Raw genomic sequence first — 25,428 nt, forward strand, 5'->3', positions numbered from 1 at the left:
AACCTTAAGCACGATATTTCGATATTTCGAAAGATTTTGCATTTTCGGCTCCAAAAACAAAACACTTAGGTAAAATTATTCAAACAAATCTCTCAAACAAATCGGCTTCAAAATCAAAATCAAAATCAAACTCCCAATTATTCAAACAAATCGGCTTCAAAATCAAAATCAAACCCCTAATTATTCAACCGAAAAATTCATACAAATCAAACCCCCATTCAAATTTTGGACCAATTTCAAACTCCCATTTTTTTTATTTAAGGCATGTTTTCTTCATTATTTAAAAAGTATATTATGTTATTAACTGCTTGTATGGTAATTTTATTAGGTTGTATTTATTGGATGTTAATTTTTATATTTTAATTTTTCTGCAGCCGATTTACTGCTAATACACAACCATTAGATCACCAAAAATTGTGCATGGAGTCAACGGCAGAAAATGTAACAATCAGTATCGACGAAGACGTCGTTATTGAGTCTTCTTCGAATAAATCCCCGGATAGAGAAACGCATAAACTAGTTGCTCTGTCTGTAGGAATGGTTTTTAATAGTGTTGACGACGCAAAGACTTACTACAAATAGTATGGTCTACAAGAGGGATTAGAGACTCGTGTTCGGTCGACGGATAGGAAAAAAGGTGTGGATTTTGCTACGAGTTGTTTAATGGTTTGCGCACGTGAAGGGGTCTATAAGAGAGAAGTGGGTGTTTCTAGGAATACGAGCACTGTCAAGTGTAGTTGCCCCACTAGAATGCGTATTATGAAAAGAAAAGACGAAGATTTATACTCGGTAAGCTGCGTTGAAAATGAACATAGCCACGGTTTGGTTAGTCCAGTAAAGAGAAATTGCATGAGATCGAACAAAAATATGTCTGAAGCGGCAAAGAGGTTGACTGAGATTTTTAGTGAAAATGGATTACCTGTCGAAAAGGTTACAGCTGTGTTTAATGGGGAAGAACTTGGGTTTACAAAGAAGGATTGCTGAAACCATCGTTATGGTTTGACTAGAAAGATGCCTAAAAAAGGTGATGCAACTTTTGTGCTTAGATATTTTATGTAAAAGAGTGCCGAGAATCCCCAGTTCTATTACACTATTGATCTAGATGAAAATGGGACTGCAGTAAACTTTTTCTGGGTTGATGGGAGGTCTCGAGCGCAGTATGAGTATTTTGGGGATGTTGTCTCTTTTGATACCACATATTGTATGAATGCATACTTTATGCCTTTTGCCCCTTTTATTAGAGTCAACCATCATATGCAGTCGATTCAGTTTGGTTGTGCGTTGTTACTTGATGAGACAGAAGATGTATTCATATGATTGTTTAAGGCCTGGCTTGCAGCCATTGGTGGTCATGCGCCAACTGCATCATCACTGACCAGGATAGAGCGATGACTGCAGCCTATTGCCAAAGTGTTCCCTAATACTCGTCATCATTATTGTCTTTGGTATATTATATATGTAAAAATTTCAAGAGAAGTTGTCATTTACTAAAATTGAGACACTGGTAACTGACTTGAAGAACACTATTTCTTCCTCGTATAGGATTAGTGATTTTGAAAGAAGATGGCGTACAATAATAGAGAATAATGGGTTGTTTGAAAATCCTTGGTTGACAGAAATGTATAATATACGGGAGAAATGGGTTCCTTGTTATCTCAGTGGCACATTTTTTGCTGGTATGCATACGATTGGGAGAAGTGAATCGATGAATTCTCATTATGACCAATTCGTAAATTCGACAACTGGGCTGATTGAGTTTGTACATGGCAATGAGAGGTCTTTGACTTTGATTGCTAGGAATGAAAGAGATTATGATTATCAAACCGAGCATAGTTCACGAATTGTAGCTAAAGATGCTTTTCTCCTTATACATGCTGCGTCGGTCTATATAATTAATGCATTCAATAAATTTAAGGAGCAATTATAGAAGGCAAATATGGAGTACAAAATTGATGGGGACGAGATTGTCGAAAATGGAATCAGAAGCTACATGGTGAAATTCAGAGACCCGCAGAAGAAATCCGTTTGGAAAGTGCGTTTCAATAGAAGAACCTTAGAGGGAGATTGTGAATGTAAGTATTTTCAATTTATAGGGTTACTTTGTGGTCATATGTTAAAAAAAATTCAGCATTATGAAATCGAAGAGATTCCAAGGCATTTTCTTTTGAAGCGGTGGATGCAAAAGACAAACACGTATAGAGCGGAGTTTGATACTAGATTAGTGGTCGGCCATGAAAACCATGAACCTTTGAGAGTGGCTCATTGTATCAAAGTTGCTTCTCAAGTGGCTTACGATGAAAGGAATACTGTTCAGACTTATTTATATTTTATAGAAAAGATGGGTGAAATGTCTATTGGAGTTTCAAAGTTGAATGAAACTTCCAGTGAAGGAGTCGCGGATAATGAAGAGCCTCCAGTTGAAGAGCATTCGATTGATACCTCACATGTTAATTGATTTTAATGTTTAATTTGATATAAGTTTAGTGTTTAATGTTATTTGATTGATTTTAATGTTTAATTTGATATAAAAATTTATTTGATTTTGACTTCGAAATCTTTATTTCAGATATTGATTTTGAATCCCAACATTTCTCAAACAAAAGGGAGGAAGAAGAATGTGGAGATATGGAAATCCCCCATGGAGATAGCCCTAAACAATCCAGGAAGAATGTATAGAAACTGTGGAAAGATTGCTAACCATAACTCGAGAAATTGTCTGGAGAAAAATAAGACGAAATTTGTGAGATGTAAGTATTTTTGGTTGCTAGGTTGCTTGGTTTGTTGGTTAATACGTAATCTATGATATGTAAACTGATCCGTACGTTGCGTCTGAATTGTTTAGGTTTTAACTCGCTCAAAGGGTATCATGGCTTCTAGTTTGTTAGAGAAAGCATTACTTGCATACCTGCAGTTTTGATAAGGAGTCTGGATTGAATCTTGCAGTGTTTAGATTGAATCTTGCGGTGCTTTTACTTGCAGCTAAGTAGGTTAAGCTGATGTGCGCCCTCAAGTAGTGAGTCTTAGTTACAATGCAGCTAAGTTTTTGGGTATGGCATTTTTAGGTATGCAGCTAAGTGTTTTTGGTCTTAGTTACAGTTGATTGCTTGAATAGAACCACTTGCAGGAAATGGTTATGCCAGAGTTTTGTCTGTTAGAGTTCTGTCTGGATACTTAGTTTTGAAGTTTGCTGACAACTGTACTGGTCTATAAGGCTTCCTTGTTTTCCATGCTGTTGGTGGTGGAACTGGGTTTGGTCTTGGATCACTTCTACTTGAGAGGCTTTCTATTGATTATGGGAAGAAATCCAAGCTTGGGTTCACTGTGTATCCATCTCCACAAGTTTTAACATATGTTGTGGAGCCTTACAATAGTGTTCTCTCAACTCACTCACTGCTAGAGCACACTGATGTGTTTGTGCTCCTTGATAATGAGGCTATCTATGATATTTGTCACAAGAGTCTTGACATAGAGAGGCCTACTTACACTAATCTTAACAACAGGTTTGTTTCACAGGTATGCTTGTTTAATAGTAGAATGAACTTATTTTTGCTTGAATTTAGCTGATTGTGTCTGTTATGAATGTGGTTTATATAGTGCAATTGTAAAAAAAAACATATGGATACTATTACCTGATTCTGAAATTATGTTGGAAGTATTAAGGTGATGTGACTGTTGATTGGGATTATTGTAGGTAGAAACTGGAAGGATTATAAGTTTGTATTGTATAGTGCCTCTCATGATTATGGTTTAAATGAACAAATTTTGCATTTAAATAAGGAGATCTTGTATGTCATTTAAAGTGCTTTTATTCTTATTTTTGGATAGCTGAAGAATTGAAGATTGATCTTAATGAACTAATGATCTGATAATTATGTTGATCTTGTTTGTTGTATAAAGTTAATGAAAATGACTTTGGATATGGAGAGGAGTGACCGTTATTCCTTATTCACAGGTCATTTCTTCTCTAACTGCTTTGATATATGCTTGTTACTACTACTTAGAGTTTTGAACTCTCTAAATTGATGCAAAAGCACTCAAGGTTCCTTACTCATGATCTTCGTTTCATAGAGTTTGAATAAGGATTCGAACTAACCTAAAGTTTAGAACAATTACAAATTGGATGTTACAATTAAGGGAACTAAGGAGTAAGGTTATAATATTTAAGCTAGGATTTCCTTCCTACACAAACATTAAGAAAGACATTAAAGTTGAAAACATGCACTTAATACCAAAATAGAGATTTGAAAGAAAAGGTGGAGAGTTAATCCTCCTCATGTGAACTATCATTAGTTGTTGATTTGAAAAAGGTTATTTGATCCTTCCTAGACTCATAGACAATCCCCTAATGGAAAAAAAGATTTGATCCCTAGCATGTATGCCTCACTTAAGAGCTCACACATGCTAGCAAGTGGAACTAAACAATGACTTATCTCTAAGCTCATTGTTTTGATTCCTAACTAGACACTACACCAACTATCATTTTGGGATAGGGTGTAGAGCTAGTTGTTCTTCCTAACAACCTATCAAACCAACAAAAAATGATTTACCCTCACATGAGTTGGATTAACTTGGGACAAGGATTTATAAACTAAAAAAAAAGTTAGCTCATGAGAGAGAGGGAGAGAGGATTTATAAAGAGAGAAAAAAACAGAGAAGAGAGAGAAAACTAAACAATCAAACTCACTTCTATTTAATTTTCTAGAAGAAACAAGTGTTCCTCCATTAAAACTATTACAAGCTTTCTAATAAAAAAACTAAAACTAAACTTAACATTTCTTTCACTAAGGAACTAAAATAATGCCATGTGAGGAAAATAAGTCAAGGGAGTAAATGGAGTGTCCCCCACCCTTGTCTAATTTCTTCTCCATTTGAGAGAAATCTCATTTCCTCCCCGTGAATTATCAAACCACATTAATGAATTTTTATCCACCACATTAAAACAAAGTGACACCTTGCCTTTTTTTCACTATTAACACCTAATCTAATTTATTACATGCAAGGTGTCAACTTTGCACCAATAATTTGTTATCTTTGTCTTGACATGCTCCATGATTGATGACTCATCCAATCTTGTGGCCCCGTGATATAGTGGGTCCATGTGCGATCCGATGGCGGTCCGGTATTTTGGGTAGTGTTACAATTTCCGCCTATCGTAGAGTTCATCATACGATTATGCGAGCATCTCTCGTGGTCGCATTCGAGTCTGGTTCGAGAGGTAGGAGCTTTGGAAGTTTGATGCTTACGTGTGGATTTGGGAGAATTCAGATATATCTGTTTTTCTTTGTGCTTTATTTGAGGTTTAACCAATATTTCCATGTTTCTGCGAATACTTGCAAAAGTATGAAAACATATTTATTTCATGATTATTAAACACATAATTAACCAAATTTATATGTCTCGATGGGGTTTCATAATACACTTTTGGGTGCTTATCACATTACCCCCAAACGGCACTTTGCTTGTCCTCAAGCAAAGAAAGAGACACTAAAAATAGATAAGTGGCAAAAAAATGTGTAGTCCTAAACTAATTCTCGTTTCAGAGTGCGGTTGCATTGACCATATGCAACAAGGCCTTAAACCACTAGGAATTCCCTAGTGGACGAGTTATAGCCCTCGTGAGAGTTTTTCGAGAAAAGATACTCACAAACTTCATTTATACTATAACGACTCGATGTGTAAACTTCGTTTCCAAAATTAATCTCATATATCCATACATCTCCTTAGCGAGGAAGCGAGGATTGATTTCTTTGAAACTCAAGTTAATATGTATTCAATAATTAAAACATCTACATATGATTATTCATGCGGTGAACTTTTCATTGAAATATACTAGCGGGGTTGTTTCGGATCCCTTGGAGAGCGTACCTAAATGGGTTCTCACAGGTATGTGTCGAAACACAATTCCACTCAAAATTTTTCCACTCAGGTTTTGTTAACTCCAGTGTGCAGTGGGCACACGTTTCCTTACATCTCAATGACAGTCAGAGGAGCCGATGTCGATCAATCACGTCTACTACTTATTATCACACCACCCTAATCCTAATTAAGCTAGAGGTCTTTATTAGGTATTGTGGGGCTTAGGTGATAGTGTACAAGAAAATGGAAATGGGTAATCAAAATTTACGAGTATGAGAGAATAGGTTCTTCATATATTTACACTAGAGAAATCCTTGTTTCCTTTCCTTCTTCGAATTGAGTTTTTCCAACCTTGTTCTTAAGCCTCTGGATACTAAGGATTTATATATATATATATGGCTTAAGAACATGATTCTATTTTCCTTTCCTGAAGCAAGTAACTGACTTTTATTTGGGACAAGTCTTTATCTTTATTCTTTCCACATTTCATCCTACTTCTCATACTCATCACTTAGGTAGGTTCTTTTATTTGGTTTCATAAATGGGTAAGGAATTTTTGGTGAAAGTGAAAGGTTTGATGAACGGTTCAGTGGAGTGACTAGCGGTAAAATTTGTAACAGGTAAGAATTTTTAGCTATGTCGATCCAAAGAAGGCCTAAATTCTCGCCTAGGGTTCGGGTGGTGATCAAGTAAGTAGATGCGTAATTTCCTCTAATCGGAAAAACTACTCCTCTGTGTCATCACACACAAATCACTCATATCAAGGCTTTTGGTTAGATTCTCCACAGGATTTATAGTTTAAGTAACTAACCGTTGGTTCGAAACTTCTTGCTATGTACAATCAATGATCTCGATTACATGAATATTCATGAAAAGATGTATAAACTATTGCATACGTATTATCTAAAGTTTCTTAAAACAAATCCTAATTAGGATACTAATGTGAGATTTCTAGAAAATTTTCATCATTGAAAAGGAAACAATACTTTGTCACTAAGTACAATTATTAATATGAAAATAAAAACTATATATAGGCTACAAGATGCCTAATTTTTTGCTACTCTGAGTTTAAAGCACCCCCAAACGAATGATGCTTAGTCCTCGAAGGATCAATAATTAAAGAGAGAAAGTACCTGAGAACCATGAGCAAAATTAGGGCTAGATTGCTGGAACAGAGAGGTTGGAGATCATAATATATTATTCAGAAAGAACAAGTAAATGTTCAATAGCACACTAAACATAGCACACGATACATAGCACACGAAATAATGAACCATAACATACGAAACATGAAAAACAATAGCACACCAAACAGAAGATTTAGCTAGATATATGTACAATGGCAAACTTAAGTTTACCATCCAGCAGGACGTGAAGGTCGAGCGTCCTCTTTAAGAAAATGCATTTCCTTAGCATCGCGCCAATAGATAATAGTCTGCCAAATTTCTGCCCATTCTTTGTCTCTGGATTCCCTCAAATTGGTCTTCATCTTTTCGTCCTTTGGGTAACATCGAACATGCCTCAGGTATCGAGCGGGACGCTTCCATTGACGAAACCTCAATGAGCGAATGATTTTGTTTTCTCGGGCACATGGAATCTACCTTGACCCGATCATGAAAAGTGGCCGCAAACCGTGGGAAATGTGTTCTTCATGATCCGCAAGCGGTGGTGGTAAAAGTATATCGATCCCGAAAAGTCGCGAGCTCGTTTCAATTTGGAGATAACCACAACCTAAAATGTTAAATAATGCATGACCACGAAGCTAGTGCAATGAATACAATAAGCAGCCTCATTGGCGGCGAGAAAAATGCCAATCTCCCATAATGTTTAGGAGTACAAATAACATTGCAGTCCCCATGTTCATGGTCATGCTTGCTAATGGAATGGTGATGTTGCGCCATGGCACATGGCCATCTCCTTCGTTTGATCTCAAGACCATCACCATAAGAGTCGCGAAATGCTTGTCTTTGAAAAAGGCGGTAATAATTATGATAGATGTCTTGCCAAGATCACGGTGGGTTTGTGGTATGGAAGGTCCAAAGATAGGGCAAGTTGTTGTTGAGAAAAGATATGAGGTGTGTCACCAACTTCGGATTGTGAACCCGTCTAAGTAGAAACCATGCGCATGGTTGAAATTTGGTGTGTCATCCATATTAGCATAAAAGTATGCAGCCAAACTCGGAGAATAAGTTTGGTTAGGTTGAAGAATTAGGGAAGACCACCCAATGTTTGTGATGTAATTATGGAAGAGATGGCCATAGGCATTGGAATCCATCATAGACTGAAAGGATTGCTCAGGAATGAGTTTGGGAGGTACCATGGATGATGAAGATGCAATGTTTGATGAAGATGCCATGGTGGATGAAGTAAAGAAATGGGTAACGATCTGAGGCAAAACTGGATGGAAAAATGAGTATGTAAGAAAATAGACCCTCCTGTAGCACATGTTAAAATTATATTAGTCACAATGGAAATGATGACAATCCTATTAAGCATTGCATACAAAAGAAGACAAAAAGATAAGACAAAATACATAGTAAGGCGGAAAAACGTAATAACATAGATGATTATATACTTATTGACTTAGTAATATCATGGATTCTTATATTGCTCTTGGAGATGCATATTTTGCACCAAAGTGTTTAGGTCTTCTATTTGTTGGTTTTTGCATCTGAATGTCCCTTGGCCGGCAAAGAGTACAGTTTGATTTTCCATTAGGAGGCGTGATTTTGCAAGAATTGAGAATGATTTTCCAAGATCTCCTCTGTTCAACATCATCATCGTTGCTTGATGATCTTGGAAATCTGAAGAGTTGTGATGATGATATTACGACGAGCGTGTAGTTCCCTCAAAACCGATGAAGAAGTTTAATGCCTTCCATGGGATTAATAATATTGACATGGCATTTTCATCAAATAAATGGTCGAATTTGAGCTTGGGGTTTACGCTCATCTATCGAGAGTATCGGGGTCCAAAACCAACGGAGTAGTCTGTTTGAAGTACCTTTATATATGCTCTTTGAAGGGGTGTCTACGGAGAAATTATTGGATAACCCCAACGCATCATAATCTGGCGTAACCAAAGTGGGTAGAGCTCGACCTTCTTCTTTTTTCTTGGTGATTACGTTCGGAGGTGTTGGATCGGACAAAAGTCATCTCTTTGAGTTTGCAAAATCCAAAGTAGGTGAAGTTGAGGCTTTGTGACTTCAGATTGGTGTGATGTACCTACCACATTATGTCCCAACCGATTGGAGCACAACACGTTGATTACGTTTCAAAAGCGTTGAAGAACCATGTGATGTGTATTTTCAACGTCGCCATGAGATCTGGTAGCTTCATGATTAAAGTTTTTTTGCGGAATCGAATGATGACTCTTGAACAAAGGGACTCTGGGTTTTATTGGGATTTGAAGTATGTCGGAGATCATTTCCTTATTCAATTCAATCGTTGTCCATAGGCATTGAAGTAGAATTTTCCATCTTCATATCCGCTAAATTGGTAGAACATCAAAACCAATTCGGGAATAATAACTAGCTCTTTGAATGATATAGAAGAGTCCATCCATGACGATATGATTTGGTGTCAAAATAAGGAGAAAACCGGCCTTCTTTGAAAGTTTTTTAGGTAGTCTTTCTCTGCCGTTATTTTTCTTGGTTGAGCCATTCTTGAGGGAAGGATAGTGAAAATTGTATGAATAAGAATGGCTGAAAAAGAAGAGATTTATAGCCAATCTATGAGGCTAGACCAATCTGGAGTCCAAGTGTAGTTAATGACCCATGTGATTATGAACAGCATCATAGGGGATCCACATTAAGTCTTTGTCATGTCAGATATCCAAATACAATTAATGAGATGGTTTAATATTAGAAAATACGGAGGAAAGTTTCACAGGCCGGTAGTTAAACTTACACGTAATTTCAGAAATGATGATCATAACTCAGTAATAGAATATGGATAGAATAATCGAGATGCATGTGTGACAAGTGTTATGTGTACCTTGTAGCGTGCGCGATTTTATTTGAACACTATGTGTATCCATTAATTATTTTGGTGAGTTTTGGATGACCTATCTTTGTTATGGTTTGTTTATTATTTTTTATTTTTATTATTTTTTATTATTTATTTTTTATTATTATTATTATTATTATTATTATTATGTATTATTATTTATTTATTTATTTATTTATTATTATTATTATTTATTTATTTTATTATTATTATTTTTTTTAGAGAGGAAAAGACAACTAATATACACAAATATTTAATACGGAACTTCTCCATTTAATAGGTAACCCGTAGAAATGTGTGAGAATTATTTAATATACCATACTAATATACAAAATGAAAATCAGAAAAAAGAAAAACGGTTACATAGATCTAGATGTTCTGGATCATGTTATGCATGAGTGACAAGAGAATAATGATAAACACTGTTATCACGATTAATGTGATAGCCCATTTGTGTTGCTCCTTTTCCCATCGGTCTATTTGATTCATTATGTTCAAGGAATTGAAAATTTGTGAAGAAGAATTTGTGAAGAGTGAGAGAAGGGAATGAGTGAAAGTGGAAAGGAGAGTTGTATTTATAAGTAGATTTCTGACCGTTGGGCATCTGACCGTTGGCATCTGACCGTTTGGATCAGGCCGTTGGGCTTTGTACCCGGATTTTTGATTTTTGGGTCGGGTCAAAATTTTGGCCCAAGCATAAATGAATTCTGAGAAATTCCCCTTATGTTCGAAATGTTACGAATTTCAAGCGTGGAATTCGATTCGTTTCAACTCCAAATTGAGCGGATGAGATATCGAAGCGATCGGCATTAAAAATGCCATCCACTAGAATATAAAAAAATCACATTCAAACATTTTTTTTTTTTTGGTTTTATTTATTTACACTTTTATATACGGAAATCCAAATAAAACAATACATCACAAATGACTTTTTAACTTCGAGGCAACTTTCATGTCGGCTCGGCTGAACCGAACCCAATCCAGCCCGGTTGTGGCTTATCCTTTATGTTTTGGGGGCCTAGGGTTCAGGGCGGTACCATCCTTGACCAATGTGCAATGGTCTAATAATAATATTACCCTTAGTACATATGGTATAGCCTCAAACCGCCAAAAAAGCAGATCACATAGAAACCGATCGGGGTTGGCTGGTGGAATCCATTTGTCTGCGTCTGAACTAGGAAATTCGATGGTGCATATCACGACTCTCTTTGGGCACCATCTTTGGGTGCTAATAAAAAAAAGCGAGTATATACATGTTGAGTCTTTTAACGTCGGATCCTCAAAAGGCGAATGTGAGTCTTTTAACGTCGGATCCTCAAGGCGAATGTGAGTCTTTTAACGTCGAGATCAAGGCGAATGTGAGAATCCCATCCTCAAGATGGCGAATCCCAACCTGTGGCGGAAGAAGCGGACCGGCGGCGAAGTTTATCTGTTGAGCTGGTGTCGGACAATAATATACCTTATACCGGCTCATATCGGATAAAAGATCAAGACACAGACGAGAAAGGAGTTTGGCCGGTTCATACACCACCCCCTTTTCCTTTCGCCGTCCGCTTTTCGAGCAAAAGTACTACGACCATTACCAATTCGAGATGGGTGAGATTTGGACCAAATGATGAGTTGGAGTTCGCGAGGAAGAGAATAGAAAAGGGAGGAGAAAGAAGGAGTTGAAATTTTTGGTACCCATTGTTTTCACGGAGGCGCGTTTGCTTTCGATTATCGAAGACATTTATACTCGGTTGAAATAGAGTTTTTGTGGACTAAGGTTCGGCTTGCAACCACACACTCTAGGGATTTTTAGAAAAGAAAATAGAAGAGGGCCCGGCTACCCTAATGGCATACTTTTCTGTTTAAATACATGGAGCGAAGTACACCAGTGAATCTATTAGTGCGCGTGTAGAAATTTGGATCATTTAGAAGAGTCTCTTCGACATCACGGAGAGCGCAACTCATGATAATGTTTAAAGCTGGCCATTTACTTGAAATTCGCTACCATCATTTTACATTTTCACGAGAGATAGCCCCATAGGGGGGTGACAGAGAGACAATGAAAGGACCCGGACCATCGAGTTTTTAATTTTCACGGAAAAATGTGTAATCTTGAGTTGTACATCAAAACTTTTGACCGACTTTGAACTCTTTTCGCAATATGTGCTTGTCATGCACTCTTTTCATGTTGGCTTTATAGGATTTCGAGAGATCATAGGCATCACTCCGAATTTCCTCAAGCTCATTTAACTGTAATTTTCTCTTTTCGCCTGCCACGTTAGTGTTATAATTGAGGCTTTTGATGGCCCATAGAGCACGGTGCTCAAGTTCAACCGGCAGATGACAAGGTTTTCCAAAAACGAGGCGATACGGAGACATCCCTATAGGTGTCTTAAAAGTTGTTACAGTATGCCCACAAAGGCATCGGATAATCGTAGAGACCCGATCTTTCCTAGATGGATTGACAGTTTTTTTCCAAAATGGATTTTATTTCTCGATTAGAGACTTCTACTTGACCACTTTGGTTTGAGGATGATACGGAGTTGCCACTTTGTCGCGTGACTCCATATTTCTTTACTAATGATTCAAAAATTTTATTGCGAAATGTTTTCCCCCGTCACTAATTATAGCTTTTGGAACACCAAATCGAGAGAAAATATTTTCTTTTACAAACAAAACGACCGTTTTATGATCGTTAGCACGACATGCCAATGCTTCAATCCATTTTGACACATAGTCAACTGCTACAAGTATGTATAGGAAGCCATGAGAATTTGGAAATGGACCCATGAAGTCGATGCCCCATACATAAAAGATTTCCACAATTAGAATGGGATTTAAAGGCATCATATTACGTTGAGTAATGCGACCTAACCGGCGGGCGATTGCATGCTTTGCAATGCTCATGTGCATCTCTAAACGGTGTTGGCCAATAAAAACCACATTGTAGAACCTTGGCGCAGTTTTTCTTACCACTAAAATGACCACCACAAGATTGTTCATGGCGGAAGGATAACACATCGTTGTGTTCCCGGTCGGGAATGCGGCAGATTAGTTGGTGCGAACAATACTTGAAGAGGTAGGGATCATCCTAGAAATAGAATTTCCACGGTGGATAAAAACTTTTTCCGGTCATTACAAGACCAAGATAAAGGAACTTCCTCGGTAACTAAGTAATTTACTATGTCTGCATACCAAGGGGACGAAAAAATAGAGTACAAGTGTTCATCTGGAAAGGAATCACAGATAGGTTCAGTATCATTATCAACATCACTGACAAGTCTTGACAAATGGTGCGCAACCACATTTTCGCTACCTTTTTATCTCTAATTTCGAGAGTAAACTCTTTGCAAAAGGAGAATCCATCGGATCAATCTTTGTTTTGCATCTTTTTTAAGCTAATAGATAGCGAAGTGCCGCATGATCGGTGTAGACAATAGTTGGAGAACCCACTAGGTAGGGCGAAACTTATCTAGCGATATACAAACGGGCGAAACTCTTTCTCGGTGGTGGTATAGTTACGTTGAGCTTCATTAAGGGTTTTACTCGCATAGTAAATGACAACCGGCTTATCTTTCGGCGTTGCCCTAGTACAGCTCAATAGCATAGTATTTCGCGTCACACATTAATTCAAAAGGTTTAGACCAATCGGTGGTTGAATTATGGGGCGGTAGTTAATGTGGTTTTAATACCTCAAAGGCTTGTTTGCAACTGAAACTGAAATCAAAAGCGGCATCTTCAAGCGAGGAGATTGGTTAAAGGTCTAGCAACCTTTGAGAAATCTTGAATAAATCTCCTATAGAAAACTGCGTGTCCTAAGAATCTTGTGAATGTCTCGAACTGTTTTTGGTATAGGAAGTGAAGCAATTTTTTCTATCTTAGCTTTGTGGAACTTCGATTCCGTCCTTTGAAGCGATATGTCCTAAAACTATTCCTTTAGTAACCATGAAATGACATTTTTCCCAATTAAGAACAAGATTTTTCTCTTCTGGCGTGTAAAGACCTTTTCAAGATTTGATAGGCGGACTATCGAAAGAATCTCCATAAATTGAGAAGTCGTCCATGAATACTTCCATAAACCGTTCAACCATATCATTGAAAATATGAAGCATGGCGTTGAAAAGTACCGGTGCATTGCAAAGGCCAAAAGGCATTCGTCTATATGCAAATGTACCAAATGGACGGTGAGCGTTGTCTTTTCTTGATCGTGAGGGTCGATGACTATCGAAAATAACTTGAATAACCATCAAGAAAGCAGTAATAGGCATGACCGCTAAGCGTTCGAGCATTTGATCGATGAATGGAAGTGGAAAGTGATCCTTACGGTGGCGGCATTAAGTTTGCGATAGTCAATGCATATTAAGCCATTTTCTTTGGGATCTGGCGAAATGCATTCATCTTTATCATTTCGCACTGTTGTAATGCTAGATTTCTTTGGAACCATTAATGTACAGGACTCACCCAAACACTATCGAGGAGATAGGGTAAATAATACCCGCATCTAGTAATTTTAACACTTCATCTCGGACCACATCTTTCATTGTAGGGTTTAAGCGTATTTGTGGTTCACGCGACGTCTTAGCATTTTCTTCGGTGTGTCGCGATGGGTGCACACATTAGGTTCAATGCCTTTAATGTCATCGAGGGACCATCAATAGCGAAGCGATGTTATTGAATGACATTAATTAAAGCGTGCTTCGACGATCGTCGGTTAATTGTGAAGAAATAATAAGCGGGTGGCGACCATCGGCATCAAGTTATGCGTATTTTAATTCGAAGGAAGAGGTTTTAAATCGGGGGGAGTGGGTGGGTATTAAAGATTCTTGAGGGAGGTCATCATCCATGCAAGAAAAGCAGATTGATGATCATCAAGTTACTTGACATCATTTGTAGGGTCAAATAATGGTAATGCCCGACTCTAATAACTCATTTACTTCTTGTGTATAATCATCGTCCTCAAACTCGGATTAAGCTAAAGGAAAGAAATTGGTACACTTCATCTTCGGAAAAGAGTTTGTGAAATACTCTTGCGGAATCTTTGTCAATCCATTGACCTCACCATCAATGTCAAGCTCACGGAAGTTGTTTCATCAACTTGAACACATTCACCTCGACCCGAAAGATTTCGAAGGACATGGTCATGGAACCATCTCGACGGTTAATAAAAGCATTAGCGATTGGCGAGGAGCGGACGTCCTAAGATGATCGGAATGGAATCACATGCAACTTCGTATCCAAAATAACAAAGTCTACGGGATAGAAGATATCTTGGACTTTTACAAGGGCGTTTTTCCACAATTCCTTTTGGATACTTTATGGAGCGATCGGCTAACCTGTAGAGTCATGGTGGTAGGTTTGAGCTCATGAAGACCTAGTTGTTTAAATAAATAATATGGAAGTAAGTTCACACTAGCTCCTAGGTCTAGTAGTGCGATGGGCGTGTATTTGTCACCTAAGGTGCATGGAACCGTTGGTCTACCGGGTCTTTGTATTTTACTATACCATTGTGTTGGTGATGGAAACCTGTTGATGAGGAACGCTTGTTGAGGAACATTAGTTCTCCTTTTTGTGGTGCACATATCTTTCAGAAATTTTGCATGTTTTGGTAATAATTTTAAGGCATCGAGAAAAGGTAAGTTGATTGTTAAATTTTGAAAAGTCTCTCAAATTTCAGCAAAATTCTCATCAGGTTTATTCTTTGCCAAAGCGTGGAAATGGTGCCTTAGTATGAATTTGGCAAAAGGGTCTACTTGCTTGTTTCCTACATTCGGAGGTGTTGACTCTGTTGAATCTGGGGAATCTTCCGTAGGTTCATTATTAGAAATAGATTCCTTGGAACCCTCTTTTTCTTTTGGTTGATCATCTGGCATACGTATCTGATTGTCTACAGTTTTTCCAGATCGTAGAGTAGTGATTGCATGCACCTCACCTTGGTTGGGGGTGCTTGTACCGGGCATTAATGGAGTTCAAAGGTGTGTTTCTTTGGTTTAGGGTTTGGAACCTGCTTGCGCAGAAAACGCCTTCGACTCTTTTTTTGCGCCCAATTCTTTGAAGTGATTGTTGGATAGGCGTTAAAATTTGAGATTTGTTGGTTCATGTAAGCAAAAAAGTCTCATTTGTCCTATCCGTAATGGTTGGCGCAGGTTGTGCAACAGGTAGTAGTTCTCGATTATTGCTTAGAAGTTGTTGATTATAGTTGGGATCTGGATTAGCTGGAACAAGGCTGCGGTTGGTTTGATAATTAGCATTGGAATTATTTGGAAATTGACCTTGTTGGTATTGTTGATTATTTCCTTGGCGGTATGGAATAAAATTGTTGGTAGAGGCTTAACGGTGGATTAGCGAAACCTAGAGGAGCCCCCATTTGTTGGTTATTTTGGCGCCAAGCGAAATTCGGATGTTGTCTCCACGGTGCATTGGGAATGTTGAATGCACATGCCTCCTCCGATTGTTGAGTAGGGGAAGCATATAACAAGGGACAATATGCATCAGGATGGTCAGGACTAAGACAAAGGACACAAGGGGGCGATGTCAGCGTTCATGGACCGGTTTTGGTAGTTGATCGTTTACTTGAACCGCAAGGGCATCTACTTTTTAGTTAGGGATTCTATCAAATTTTTATTTGGGATCGGGTTTTACCTCAAAAATAGATGTGGCCTTTGTAACATTGTCCTTTGATGACCTAGGCGACTTCGGTGTTACCCCAGTGTGTACCCTTTTTCGCTTGTTTTTCAAGAAAAGTATAAGCTTCAGTAGCTCCTTTGTCCATGAAGCAACCGCCGTTCATTATATCAAGAGTTTCTTTTTGATGATCAGAAAGACCATTAAAGAATGAACGAACAAGGACGACTTTTTCTAGTTGGTGATGAGGACATTCTAACGGAAGATCAAGAAAAAGCGACTCCATGCTTACGTAAAGGATTCATGAGGATTTTGAGGAAAGAATTGAATTTTTCGGAAGCATTTAGGTTTTTTTTTGAAGTGTAAAACCGGAAGCATGAAAGCTTGAACTAGTTTATTCCATGTGTCTATGGATTGTGATTGTTGTCCCGCTAGCGGATTGACGCTTTTCCGCTAAAGTGAATGGAAACGATCGAAGCAAAGAGTTGTTCCTTAGAGGCTCTTTGGATGATGAAATGTTGTTGCCACTTGTTGAAGCCTACGAAGATGATTGTATGGTTTTTCGTGCTCCAAACCATGATATATTGGTAACAAACTGAAAACGTTTGGTGGGATACGAAAATCACCGACAATGTCTTCAAGTTTGATGCAGGAAGAAGGTCCTTCCTATAATCTAGTATAGAAGTCCGAGAGGGGCTTCTCTGCTGGTGGAGGATCGTCGGCCATAATGACAAAAGTTGATGGCGACGAAGGATTGTGATACGATGAAGGTAATTAGCAGAAGAAGAACAATTTTTAGGTGAGAACTTACGCAATTGCTTATCGTATTTTTTCCGACGATAGGTATGTTCAATTTCTTTAGTGGAACCAGACCTTAATCTCATGCAAGCAGAAGGAATTTAGTAGGACTCGAATTTTATTATTATCTTAAGCATTATAGTTTAACAACATATGCCTAAGCTGCTGCTAACGTAGCAATGAAGCTAGGAATACGTGTGCATAAACCAACAGCCAGGTCACAAGAGAGATATGAGGGAGGTTTTCCGTGCAAGCACGGTTCTAATTAAGTAACCTCAATCTTTCAAGTTTCCTAGACACCATTGGAATATGATTTAAGATTTATGGAATTAAAATTTATGCAAAGGTGGTATTAATTTAATTTAATTTAATTTAATTTAATTTAATTTTTTTTTTTTTAAAGATTTATGCAAGGGTTAAAATACAAACATGCAAATACGATCTACTCATACAATACTAAGTGCAGTAGCATGTGAAGATACTCTACTCATCACATTATAGCTATCACGAATAGGCAAGCTTGTGTCATCGATAAATATTTCCATAACGCTGAGGGCAAATATACATCGGTAATAATGATATATGCGCTAATTTGTAAATCGATATTACGTAAGCGATATATCAGCGATGAATAACAGCGAATTTGAATCACTCATGCATTATCTAAATACATTATCATGCGAATACAAAGATATACATCATGAGAATAGGCGACAAAACTAAACATGCAAAGTATTATACCTAAACTAAAATACGACTCTTGTATTGCATAATAAATCGATTTCGACAATACTCATTGAGATTGCGAATGTCCTATAGAGAGCAGCTTTACCACGTAGGGTTTAGAAACAACTTACCCAACTCAGATTTTAACCCTCGTTGGAATGTTCTCCTCTTTCTTGACAAAATCGACTTATTAGACAATACCGTGTACCCATGCAAAACAGTACCATTAATATGTAAATATACATTAATATGCAGATCATGTCCAAGTAATCGTATATAAATATTTACCGGTATACAAACTTGATTCATACATAATTCAAGGCTAAAACTTAAATAATAATCCATAAATATTTCCTAATACTATATACATGGCATATATGCAGAAAAACATAATAAAAAAAAATTACAATAATACTGAAAATTGGAACCTGAAGCTTCGGCGTTTTCACCCTTGAAACTGAAACAAATGTTTCAATTGCCGCGATTAATCCCAAAGGATTATCGAATTTTTTCAGTCTGAGGGCGGATATTTAGGCACGGGGAAATGGATCAAGGTAGATCGGGGAGATCTTTGGTGGTTGAGCAGGGAGCAACAAGCGAAGAAATTCACCGCGGACGCTGGTCCCCTTTCGCGCCACGCGACTCCAACCAGCAAGACGGCGTGTCGATGAATTCAGAATACTTTCAAATTTTCTCGAAGTCTTATAATCGCTTTGTATTTATCTTTCCCAAAGTCCTAACTTTTGGTACGAAAGTGGAGCGATTTTTTTTAGATTACAGTGTCTATCGCGAGGCAAAAATACGAAAAACAACAAAAAGCGTGAAAGCGAGCGAAAAGGAAAGGAAGGGAAGAGAATGGGGTTCCCCTTGATGCAACTTCCGATCTTTATCACAAGTTCTATGGCTTTAGAAAGCAAGGCTTGCATTTGATATATGCTTGTTACTACTACTTAGAGTTTTGAACTCTCTAAATTGATGCAAAAGCACTCAAGGTTCCTTACTCACGATCTTCATTTCATAGAGTTTGAATAAGGATTCGAACTAACCTAAAGTTTAGAACAACTACAAATTGGATGTTACAATTAAGGGAACTAAGGAGTAAGGTTATAATATTTAAGCTAGGATTTCCTTCCTACACAAACATTAAGAAAGACATTAAAGTTGAAAACATGCACTTAATACCAAAATAGAGATTTGAAAGAAAAGGTGGAGAGTTAATCCTCCTCATGTGAACTATCATTAGTTGTTGATTTGAAAAAGGTTATTTGATCCTTCCTAGACTCATAGACAAGCCCCTAATGGAAAAAAAGATTTGATCCCTAGCATGTATGCCTCACTTAAGAGCTCACACATGCTAGCAAGTGGAACTAAACAATGACTTATCTCTAAGCTCATTGTTTTGATTCCTAACTAGACACTACACCAACTATCATTTTGGGATAGGGTGTAGAGCTAGTTGTTCTTCCTAACAACCTATCAAACCAACAAAAATTGATTTACCCTCACATGAGTTGGATTAACTCCCCAAAAAAGAAGTTAGCTCATGATTATTGGGACAAGGATTTATAAACTAAAAAAAAAACACAAAAGAAAGAGAGAGAGAGAGAGAGAGAGAAAAAGAGAGAGAGAGAGAGAGAGAGAAAGAGATCAAGAAAGCTAAACAATCAAACTCACTTCTATTTAATTTTCTAGAAGAAACAAGTGTTCCTCCATTAAAACTATTACAAGCTTTCTAATAAAAACTAAAAACTAAACTTAACATTTCTTTCACTAAGGAACTAAAATAATGCCATGTGAGGAAAATAAGTCAAGGGAGTAAATGGAGTGTCCCCACCCTTGTCTAATTTCTTCTCCATTTGAGAGAAATCTCATTTCCTCCCACGTGAATTATCAAACCACATTAATGAATTTTTATCCACCACATTAAAACAAAGTGACACCTTGCCTTTTTTTTCACTATTAACACCTAATCTAATTTATTACATGCAAGGTGTCAACTTTGCACCAATAATTTGTTATCTTTGTCTTGACATGCTCCATGATTGATGACTCATCCAATCTTGTGGCCCTACATAGTGGGTCCATAATGCGATCGATGGCGGTCCGTTATTTTTGGGCGGTGTTACAATTTCCGCTTTATCGCGTAGAGTTCATCGCCTACGATTGTGCGAGCATCTCTCGTGGTCGCATTAGAGTCCCGTTCGAGAGGTAGGAGCTTTGGAAGTTTGATGCTTCGTGTGGATTTGGGAGAATTCAGATATATCGCGTTCCTCGTGCTTTATTTCGAGTTTAACCAATATTTCCATGTTTCTTGCAAATACACGCAAAAGTATGAAAACATATTTATTTCATGATTATTAAACACATAATTAACCAAATTTATATGTCTCAATGGGGTTTCATAATACACTTTTGGGTGCTTATCATGCTTCACTCCATTTTGATGGAGCCCTCAATGTGGATGTCACAGAGTTCCAAACTAACTTGGTTCCATATCCACGCATCCATTTCATGCTTTCTTCTTATGCTCCAGTTATAAATGCTAAAAAGGCCTACCATGAACAACTATCTGTCTCTGAAATTACCAACAGTGCCTTTGAGCCCTCATCCATGATGGTGAAGTGTGACCCTCGTCATGGGAAGTACATGGCTTGCTCTTAGATGTACCGAGGTGATATGGTACCAAAAGATGTTAATGCTGCAGTGGATTCTAAGATTTGGATATTATGGTGTATTAGCTAGGGGTGGTCTGACAGATTTTATTCTGACAGATTGTTTTAGTTCTGACAGATTTGGATATTTTTTACTTTGTCATCTACTGTTGGTAGATTCTTTTGTTAATCTTTTTGATTAGTACTCTAATCACCTATGAATTTACCATTGTTTGTAGATTATTAAAGCAATTGTTTGTTTCAAATTTCAATTATTAGCTGCTACTAACTAAAGCAATATTATGCCACTTGTTTCAGTTTCAGCTTTTGGCTTGGATGTGGCTGTCAGAGTTTTATACAATGTGGCTGTCAGAGTTTTATACATAGTTTTAGATATTATATGTAAGAGTTTTAATTTTGGCTGGCTGTCAGAGTTTTAATTTTTAGTGAACTCTATAAGACTAGGTTGAATTGTTGAGTTTTAACTAGCATTTTCGGTGAACTCTGTCAGAATTTTGCCTTGTTTCAGTTATTTTCGGTGAACTTTGTCAGAGTTCGGTGAACTCTGTCGGAGTTTTAACTAGCATTTTCGGTGAACTCTGTAAGAATTTTGCCTTGTTTCAGTTATTTTCGGTGAACTCTGTCAGAGTTTTAACTAGCATTTTTGGTGAACTCTGTCAGAATTTTGCCTTGTTTCAGTTCAGAATTTTGGCTGTCAGAATTTTGGCTTGAGTTTATACAATTTTGCCTTGTTTCAGTTATGAATTTTGCTTGTCAGAGTTTTATATGGCTGTCAGAGTTCACATAATATATGTTTGTATGTAAACAGAGTTCACATGAACTATGCTCTCTATATATGTTTATATGGCTTTCAGTTATTTTGGCTGTCAGAGTTTTATATGGCTGTCAGAATTTTCGGTAAACTATGTTTGTATGTTGAGAGGGAACTCTCCATTATACTATCCTAAAGTAATGAACTGCAGAATTTTATCAAAAAAAAAAGTCCGAACTGAGCTGCATGATCTTAGCTAGAACATGTTAAATTTTATGAAAGAGGAGAATTATCTATCACCAGGCTTCTCATGTAGTGCGAACTTGAGAATCACTGAAAGGACAAACACATATGGATTGGAAGTACGCACTGTCACCAAAAACTATCTTCTCTTGTTGTAGGCAAACTGATTTACAGTTGAGCATGTCAATGCTTTGTACAAAAAACGACGAGATCGGGTAGGATTGACTCGAGAGATCTACTTCTTTAACCTATACAACTCCCCTCTAAAGATTAGATTAACTTCCACTGCTACTTTCTTCTGTGCACATAATTGAAATCCCACCTCTATGCATAAGAAAAAGCTCATGAAGGAATCAACTTGCAAACTGCTTGTGCACCTTCCTCAGAGATGTCGTTATTCTCCAAATAGAGCTCCTCCAAGCTCCCTTGAGATTTCCAAGCTACCTGTGAAAGAAGCTCTGACGAAGCTCTGAAAAGCTACGTCCATTCAAAAGTACGACGAAATGCAACAAACACATACAAGTAAAATAAACATAAATAATCATAGAACATAACACAAATGAAATACCAAATAAAACAGAGATTATACTAACTTTTACTCAAAATAATACTTCTTCGAAGATTTACACATACTAAATTCGAACTACTAACCAAATACCCACCACTTAACATCCCATACAAATACAAATTGAGAACTCAGTCAAAAATGCTATAGACACCTGAATTTCCCGAAAATACAGTTCCAAAGCCCCGAGTCTAACTGATGGTTACCTCTAGAGCAACATCATTTAAAGCAGAAGCTACATCCAAAGCAACTGAAGTCGAGCACTCCTCCACAATTTCCACCAAAAACCCCAACTTAGGATAACTCATCATCGACAATGCCACACGACATAGTGAAAATCTCCTCCCTTTCACACCCAATACACCATAATCATTACATAGTTTCATTCCGCCTACCATCAAGTAATAACACATCTGACAACTTCATCAAATCCAATGTTCAGTCTAAGACAACAACACTTTAACCAGCCATTTAATAATACACAAAATCGCTAAGAGAAGACAGACCAACAACAACTTAAATATTAACATTCCGATTGAGTGAATTTCCAAATCAGTCATTATCCTCCTTGTGCAAATAGAAGCTCGACTCTCACTACACCAGAAAAAGCCAAAAAGACGGTAATTGCCGTCCTAAATCGAGATTTACGACAGAAATTGGTGTCCCAAAGTTCGTCGCGAATCGCACTGTCGTTAATATTAACGACGGGAAACCGCGTGGTAAATTGAATTAGAAATGCGACGGGTGTGAGACATTTAACGCCGTCATTAATTATAAGACATTCAAAACCGTCGCAAATCTCCTTTGTACTGCAACTTCATATTTTCAAATCTAGAACGTACCCATCCGTCGTAAATTTGCATCCCAAATTTATGACACACATTTCCGTGATATATTGCTTTTGGGAAGTCAATTAAAGACACTAATCCCCGTTGTATTTGTCTAAATTAATTTTTTGGTAGAACCTATTTTTCCCCTACACCGCTACTAAATACTACCTAATTCCTAGATCATAAAATCAATTATACAAGCAACATACTAAAACAACAAATTTCAAAAATTGATATATTATACATTGGTTTTCCAAAATTTACAATGTTATTGCCAATAAATAACTAGGTTTTTAAAGCACACATGGCATAATAACAAAAACATAATGGAAAAAACAATTTGTGTTTTGAAATTCCTATCTTCATCACTTTTACGCAATTTGTTCTTTCATCGAGTCGCACAACCTTTCATGTGGGTATGTAAAGAGCTTCGAGAATTTTCTAGAGATGGAACAAATAGAGGCAAACAACATAGCAGGAGCATTATCAGTGCAGCACCACTCCACACAGAGCAAGAGTAGACTTCGTTTCGTCGGAATGAACCTGGAAGTTACTGTACAAGACTACTTATGGCTAGATACCTAATAATAGCATTCATATATTAAAGACTAAAGTCAAATAATTAACACAAAAGGCACTATTGAAAACATCAAGGTTTAAGTATCTAGTAGGCTATTTACCATTCAAACCATCATGTAAAAGTTGCCGTGAAAGCGGATTTAACACTATCATATGAAGGACTCAAGAAAAAAAATGCATGTACAGATTCAAGATGATATAATTCTCACGTTCGTAGAAACTTACCCGTTCAAACTTGAGAGTCTGCAAATTAAAGATATGAAACCTTTAAACTATGTATGGGCTAGCTGCCTGTTCCTACTTGAATGGGTTTAAGGTGCACCCTGCTTTCAGAGGGAAGTAGTAGCATCCTCAAATTGAATAACTTAAAAACCAAACACATATGGAGGTCAAGGAAGCACAAAAAGTCCAAAAGCATATACATGAATTTATATTCTAAAAGGAACCAAAGCAAAGATATGTGATGTTATAAGCAGATTTCTGAATTGTTCAAGTCATTTGATCAACTTTAAGTACCTGAGAAGTACTTCCATATCATTCCTCGTTTGTTGAGCTAGTTTCTCTTTAAAATGAAAAGTGCACCATCCATACTTGTATAAGCAGCCACAAATAGCTATGCTCTTGTGACCTTACCATCATAACTTTCCTTAATCTAAAACAAATACACAAACCCAATAAGCGTAAAATAGTACTGCAGTGAATCTAGAAGATATACTAGCAAAGAATAGACAATACCAATTTATCTTGAAGTTAGACACTACGAAAAATGGGAACTAAAATCTTAGAGTTAGGCAAAGATCACAAAAAACTGTAGCAACTCGGAAATATAATATATCATAGTCAATTTTTGACTGCCCTTATGCAAAAAGGGTGTTGTCAACTAGGAGGACAAATGTGGAACTTCCTTCGGCAACCAGTGATTTGCCTATAGAAGCTTATAACAACTAATGATATCTTCAAGACTGTTGTAAAAGATGAATGTTATATGTCTAACTAAACTACAAAGAGGAGTTACGAACCACACAACCAAATATTCAGCAGTCAGTGAGGTTGTGCTGAACACTATCCTAAAACCAAGCCCTTTCCGAGATCAGCGGCCTAGCTGATCTCAAGCACAAACATCATATCATTGCCTTGATAGTCTTAACAGTGTCACTAAGCTTGATGAACCAAGACCAACAGATTGTCAATTACTAAAAATGTGTAGATTCAAAAAGATATAACTCTCATGTTCATAGAAACTAACCTGTTCAAACTTGGGAGTCTACAAAGAGAGAGTTAGCTGAGATTGGTTGTGAATGAGCAACAAAGACCAAGTAAGCACCAATGATGAGTATGTTCAAGTAAGCTAACTCCATGCATAACATGGATGTATGTGGTTTAAATGCTTGCCTGTACGGACATCCATAACAAAGACCAGTGGAAGAACCAAGAAAAAGTATCTCATGCAAGTTAAAACTTAAAGGTACTGGAAATGACAAAACCAAAACATGCATATAATTCTAATGGTGTGGGTTTGACCTTGCAACAATTTAACATACCAAGCCAATTCTAGAATAGATCCATGGGATAATAATAGTTTTTCAATCACTTTATGAGCGGGTTTTTTTACCAAGAAGCTTATTACCAATCACTATGAGAAGTTAGATGGTTAAGTACAATGTAATTAAGTTAATACAATAAATAAATTTCAAAATACAAAGATAAGAAACAGGACTTGGAGCGTTACCTTGTTATGAAAGAAAATTCCCTAGCTCTCATAGGACCTACATTCAAACTAAGTATCATTTCG

At 37.2% G+C, this 25,428-nt stretch overlaps 1 long non-coding RNA gene and 1 pseudogene across 2 annotated transcripts; one reads left to right on the forward strand and one right to left on the reverse strand.

Annotated features, from left to right (window-relative positions):
- Positions 1-2,338: 2,338 nt before the first annotated feature.
- On the forward strand, positions 2,339-20,738 carry LOC147503263 (tubulin alpha-2 chain-like; annotated as a pseudogene).
- Positions 20,739-21,749: 1,011 nt separating this feature from the next.
- On the reverse strand, positions 21,750-25,411 carry LOC147503264 (uncharacterized). Of its 2 annotated transcripts, none has more exons than XR_015221962.1 (2): positions 25,366-25,411; positions 21,750-24,288 (listed from the first exon to the last, which is right to left on the reverse strand). It is a non-coding gene; the product is annotated as an uncharacterized LOC147503264 (long non-coding RNA). The 2 variants fall into 2 exon arrangements; XR_015221961.1 differs by having other exon boundaries at positions 24,883-25,405.
- Positions 25,412-25,428: the final 17 nt, after the last annotated feature.

This window comes from Coptis chinensis, chromosome 4 (genome assembly GCF_015680905.1).
Source record: "Coptis chinensis isolate HL-2020 chromosome 4, ASM1568090v1, whole genome shotgun sequence".
Taxonomy (NCBI): domain Eukaryota; kingdom Viridiplantae; phylum Streptophyta; class Magnoliopsida; order Ranunculales; family Ranunculaceae; genus Coptis; species Coptis chinensis.